The sequence below is a fragment of the Oncorhynchus nerka genome, linkage group LG4 (genome assembly GCF_034236695.1).
Source record: "Oncorhynchus nerka isolate Pitt River linkage group LG4, Oner_Uvic_2.0, whole genome shotgun sequence".
In the NCBI taxonomy this organism is placed as follows: domain Eukaryota; kingdom Metazoa; phylum Chordata; class Actinopteri; order Salmoniformes; family Salmonidae; genus Oncorhynchus; species Oncorhynchus nerka.
This window is the reverse complement of record NC_088399.1, coordinates 94862028-94868027: the sequence shown is the minus strand read 5'-3', so window position 1 is coordinate 94868027 and position 6000 is coordinate 94862028. Positions and strand designations below refer to the sequence as shown.

The 6000-nt window shown below is 43.1% G+C and overlaps 4 non-coding genes across 4 annotated transcripts; all 4 read left to right on the top strand.

Annotated features, from left to right (window-relative positions):
• The first annotated feature begins 656 nt into the window (after positions 1-656).
• Positions 657-744, top strand: trnay-gua (transfer RNA tyrosine (anticodon GUA)). The gene is given in 2 exon segments: positions 657-693; positions 709-744. It is a non-coding gene; the product is annotated as a tRNA-Tyr (tRNA).
• Positions 745-1966: 1222 nt separating this feature from the next.
• trnay-gua (transfer RNA tyrosine (anticodon GUA)) lies at positions 1967-2054 on the top strand. The gene is given in 2 exon segments: positions 1967-2003; positions 2019-2054. It is a non-coding gene; the product is annotated as a tRNA-Tyr (tRNA).
• A 568-nt stretch (positions 2055-2622) lies between these two features.
• On the top strand, positions 2623-2710 carry trnay-gua (transfer RNA tyrosine (anticodon GUA)). The gene is given in 2 exon segments: positions 2623-2659; positions 2675-2710. It is a non-coding gene; the product is annotated as a tRNA-Tyr (tRNA).
• Positions 2711-5235: 2525 nt separating this feature from the next.
• Positions 5236-5323, top strand: trnay-gua (transfer RNA tyrosine (anticodon GUA)). Its single transcript is given in 2 exon segments — positions 5236-5272; positions 5288-5323. It is a non-coding gene; the product is annotated as a tRNA-Tyr (tRNA).
• Positions 5324-6000: the final 677 nt, after the last annotated feature.

Here is a 6000-nt window from a genome sequence, read left to right as displayed (position 1 = left end):
TTCAATAGCTCAGTTGGTAGAGCGGAGGACTGTAGGTGATAATTGTAGGAATCCTTAGGTCGCTGGATCAAATCCGGCTCGAAGGAGTGTCTTTTTTTCTTGTGGCTTGCTCCAACTTTTGACAGCAGTGCACTTTGACTTGTGTTTGACAAACATATTATCATTCCCTGAGATCGCTGAATTCATAACTTGTTGACCTTCCATAGGACAGTTGGTAAAGTCGCGGAGTGTATTTGAAAGTGCAACAATCCTTATGTCACTGGCTCACACTGGCTCAAAGGAGGATAACTTTTTCAGCGGTTTTTGACAGCAGTGCACTGTAACTTGACAATCAAATCAATCAAATATTTTTATAAAGTCCTTCTTACATCAGCTGATGTCACAAAGTGCTGTACAGAAACCCAGCCTAAAACCCCAAACAGCAAGCAATGCAGGTGTAGACGCACGGTGGCTAGGAAAAACTTTCTAGAAAGACCAAAACCTAGGAAAAAACCTAGAGAGGAACCAGGCTGTGAGGGGTGGCCAGTCATCGTCTGGCTGTTCAGGGTAGCGATTATAACAAAACATGGCCAAGATGTTCAAATGTTCATGGATGACCAGCAGGGTCAGCTGAACTTCTTACCATCTAGGTTATGGCTTTTGGAGTTACTTGTCCACCTTCGATAGCTCAGTTGGTAGAGCGGAGGACTGTAGGTGATAATTGTAGGAATCCTTAGGTCGCTGGTTCAAATCCGGCTCGAAGGAGTGTCTTTTTTCTTGTGGCTTGCTCCAACTTTTGACAGCAGTGCACTTTGACTTGTGTTTGACAAACATATTATCTTTCCCTGAGATCGCTGAATTCATAACTTGTTGAACTTCCATAGGACAGTTGGTAAAGTCGCGGAGTGTATTTGAAAGTGCAACAATCCTTATGTCACTGGCTCACACTGGCTCAAAGGAGGATAACTTTTTCAGCGGTTTTTGACAGCAGTGCACTGTAACTTGACAATCAAATCAATCAAATATTTTTATAAAGTCCTTCTTACATCAGCTGATGTCACAAAGTGCTGTACAGAAACCCAGCCTAAAACCCCAAACAGCAAGCAATGCAGGTGTAGACGCACGGTGGCTAGGAAAAACTTTCTAGAAAGACCAAAACCTAGGAAAAAACCTAGAGAGGAACCAGGCTGTGAGGGGTGGCCAGTCATCGTCTGGCTGTTCAGGGTAGCGATTATAACAAAACATGGCCAAGATGTTCAAATGTTCATGGATGACCAGCAGGGTCAGCTGAACTTCTTACCATCTAGGTTATGGCTTTTGATTTACTTGTCCACCTTCGATAGCTCAGTTGGTAGAGCGGAGGACTGTAGGTGATAATTGTAGGAATCCTTAGGTGCTGGTTCAAATTGCTCCAAGTCTTTTTTCTTGTTTGCTCCAACTTTTGACAGCAGTGCACTTTGACTTGTGTTTGACAAACATATTATCTTTCCCTGAGATCGCTGAATTCATAACTTGTTGAACTTCCATAGGACAGTTGGTAAAGTCGCGGAGTGTATTTGAAAGTGCAACAATCCTTATGTCACTGGCTCACACTGGCTCAAAGGAGGATAACTTTTTCAGCGGTTTTTGACAGCAGTGCACTGTAACTTGACAATCAAATCAATCAAATATTTTTATAAAGTCCTTCTTACATCAGCTGATGTCACAAAGTGCTGTACAGAAACCCAGCCTAAAACCCCAAACAGCAAGCAATGCAGGTGTAGACGCACGGTGGCTAGGAAAAACTTTCTAGAAAGACCAAAACCTAGGAAAAAACCTAGAGAGGAACCAGGCTGTGAGGGTGGCCAGTCATCGTCTGGCTGTTCAGGGTAGCGATTATAACAAAACATGGCAAGATGTTCAAAGATGTTCAAATGTTCATGGATGACCAGCAGGGTCAGCTGAACTTATTACCATCTAGGTTATGGCTTTTGGAGTTACTTGTCCACCTTCGATAGCTCAGTTGGTAGAGCGGAGGACTGTAGGTGATAATTGTAGGAATCCTTAGGTCGCTGGTTCAAATCCGGCTCGAAGGAGTGTATTTTTTCTTGTGGCTTGCTCCAACTTTTGACAGCAGTGCACTTTGACTTGTGTTTGACAAACATATTATCTTTCCCTGAGATCGCTGAATTCATAACTTGTTGAACTTCCATAGGACAGTTGGTAAAGTCGCGGAGTGTATTTGAAAGTGCAACAATCCTTATGTCACTGGCTCACACTGGCTCAAAGGAGGATAACATTTTCAGCGGTTTTTGACAGCAGTGCACTGTAACTTGACAATCAAATCAATCAAATATTTTTATAAAGTCCTTCTTACATCAGCTGATGTCACAAAGTGCTGTACAGAAACCCAGCCTAAAACCCCAAACAGCAAGCAATGCAGGTGTAGACGCACGGTGGCTAGGAAAACTTTCTAGAAAGACCAAAACCTAGGAAAAAACCTAGAGAGGAACCAGGCTGTGAGGGGTGGCCAGTCATCTTCTGGCTGTTCAGGGTAGCGATTATAACAAAACATGGCCAAGATGTTCAAATGTTCATGGATGACCAGCAGGGTCAGCTGAACTTCTTACCATCTAGGTTATGGCTTTTGGAGTTACTTGTCCACCTTCGATAGCTCAGTTGGTAGAGCGGAGGACTGTAGGTGATAATTGTAGGAATCCTTAGGTCGCTGGTTCAAATCCGGCTCGAAGGAGAGTCTTGTGGCTTGCTCCAACTTTTGACAGCAGTGCACTTTGACTTGTGTTTGACAAACATATTATCTTTCCCTGAGATCGCTGAATTCATAACTTGTTGAACTTCCATAGGACAGTTGGTAAAGTCGCGGAGTGTATTTGAAAGTGCAACAATCCTTATGTCACTGGCTCACACTGGCTCAAAGGAGGATAACTTTTTCAGCGGTTTTTGACAGCAGTGCACTGTAACTTGACAATCAAATCAATCAAATATTTTTATAAAGTCCTTCTTACATCAGCTGATGTCACAAAGTGCTGTACAGAAACCCAGCCTAAAACCCCAAACAGCAAGCAATGCAGGTGTAGACGCACGGTGGCTAGGAAAAACTTTCTAGAAAGACCAAAACCTAGGAAAAAACCTAGAGAGGAACCAGGCTGTGAGGGGTGGCCAGTCATCTTCTGGCTGTTCAGGGTAGCGATTATAACAAAACATGGCCAAGATGTTCAAATGTTCATGGATGACCAGCAGGGTCAGCTGAACTTCTTACCATCTAGGTTATGGCTTTTGGAGTTACTTGTCCACCTTTGATAGCTCAGTTGGTAGAGCGGAGGACTGTAGGTGATAATTGTAGGAATCCTTAGGTCGCTGGTTCAAATCCTGCTCGAAGGAGAGTCTTTTTTCTTGTGGCTTGCTCCAACTTTTGACAGCAGTGCACTTTGACTTGTGTTTGACAAACATATTATCTTTCCCTGAGATCGCTGAATTCATAACTTGTTGAACTTCCATAGGACAGTTGGTAAAGTCGCGGAATGTATTTGAAAGTGCAACAATCCTTATGTCACTGGCTCACACTGGCTCAAAGGAGGATAACTTTTTCAGCGGTTTTTGACAGCAGTGCACTGTAACTTGACAATCAAATCAATCAAATATTTTTATAAAGTCCGTCTTACATCAGCTGATGTCACAAAGTGCTGTACAGAAACCCAGCCTAAAACCCCAAACAGCAAGCAATGCAGGTGTAGACGCACGGTGGCTAGGAAAAACTTTCTAGAAAGACCAAAACCTAGGAAAAAACCTAGAGAGGAACCAGGCTGTGAGGGGTGGCCAGTCATCTTCTGGCTGTTCAGGGTAGCGATTATAACAAAACATGGCCAAGATGTTCAAATGTTCATGGATGACCAGCAGGGTCAGATGAACTTCTTACCATCTAGGTTATGGCTTTTGGAGTTACTTGTCCACCTTTGATAGCTCAGTTGGTAGAGCGGAGGACTGTAGGTGATAATTGTAGGAATCCTTAGGTCGCTGGTTCAAATCCTGCTCGAAGGAGAGTCTTTTTTCTTGTGGCTTGCTCCAACTTTTGACAGCAGTGCACTTTGACTTGTGTTTGACAAACATATTATCTTTCCCTGAGATCGCTGAATTCATAACTTGTTGAACTTCCATAGGACAGTTGGTAAAGTCGCGGATTGTATTTGAAAGTGCAACAATCCTTATGTCACTGGCTCACACTGGCTCAAAGGAGGATAACTTTTTCAGCGGTTTTTGACAGCAGTGCACTGTAACTTGACAATCAAATCAATCAAATATTTTTATAAAGTCCTTCTTACATCAGCTGATGTCACAAAGTGCTGTACAGAAACCCAGCCTAAAACCCCAAACAGCAAGCAATGCAGGTGTAGACGCACGGTGGCTAGGAAAAACTTTCTAGAAAGACCAAAACCTAGGAAAAAACCTAGAGAGGAACCAGGCTGTGAGGGGTGGCCAGTCATCTTCTGGCTGTTCAGGGTAGCGATTATAACAAAACATGGCCAAGATGTTCAAATGTTCATGGATGACCAGCAGGGTCAGCTGAACTTCTTACCATCTAGGTTATGGCTTTTGGAGTTACTTCTCCACCTTCGATAGCTCAGTTGGTAGAGCGGAGGACTGTAGGTGATAATTGTATGAATCCCTAGGTCGCTGGTTCAAATCCGGCTCGAAGGAGTGTCTTGTGGCTTGGTCCAACTTTTGACAGCAGTGCACTTTGACTTGTGTTTGACAAACATATTATCTTTCCCTGAGATCGCTGAATTCATAACTTGTTGAACTTCCATAGGACAGTTGGTAAAGTCGCGGAGTGTATTTGAAAGTGCAACAATCCTTATGTCACTGGCTCACACTGGCTCAAAGGAGGATAACTTTTTCAGCGGTTTTTGACAGCAGTGCACTGTAACTTGACAATCAAATCAATCAAATATTTTTATAAAGTCCTTCTTACATCAGCTGATGTCACAAAGTGCTGTACAGAAACCCAGCCTAAAACCCCAAACAGCAAGCAATGCAGGTGTAGACGCACGGTGGCTAGGAAAAACTTTCTAGAAAGACCAAAACCTAGGAAAAAACCTAGAGAGGAACCAGGCTGTGAGGGGTGGCCAGTCATCGTCTGGCTGTTCAGGGTAGCGATTATAACAAAACATGGCCAAGATGTTCAAATGTTCATGGATGACCAGCAGGGTCAGCTGAACTTTTACCATCTAGGTTATGGCTTTTGGAGTTACTTGTCCACCTTCGATAGCTCAGTTGGTAGAGCGGAGGACTGTAGGTGATAATTGTAGGAATCCTTAGGTCGCTGGTTCAAATCCTGCTCGAAGGAGAGTCTTTTTTCTTGTGGCTTGCTCCAACTTTTGACAGCAGTGCACTTTGACTTGTGTTTGACAAACATATTATCTTTCCCTGAGATCGCTGAATTCATAACTTGTTGAACTTCCATAGGACAGTTGGTAAAGTCGCGGAGTGTATTTGAAAGTGCAACAATCCTTATGTCACTGGCTCACACTGGCTCAAAGGAGGATAACTTTTTCAGCGGTTTTTGACAGCAGTGCACTGTAACTTGACAATCAAATCAATCAAATATTTTTATAAAGTCCTTCTTACATCAGCTGATGTCACAAAGTGCTGTACAGAAACCCAGCCTAAAACCCCAAACAGCAAGCAATGCAGGTGTAGACGCACGGTGGCTAGGAAAAACTTTCTAGAAAGACCAAAACCTAGGAGAAAACCTAGAGAGGAACCAGGCTGTGAGGGTGGCCAGTCATCGTCTGGCTGTTCAGCTGGTTCAAAGCGATTATCCAACTTTTGAAAACTTTGACTTGTGTTTGACAAACCATTATCTTTCCCTGAGATCGCTGAATTCATAACTTGTTGTTCCAGGACATGGTTCGGATTGTATTTGGTGATGTCACCACTGGCTCAAAGGAGGATAACTTTTTCAGCGGTTTTTGAACTGTCTTGACAACAAATCAATCTATTTTTATAAAGTCCTTTTACATC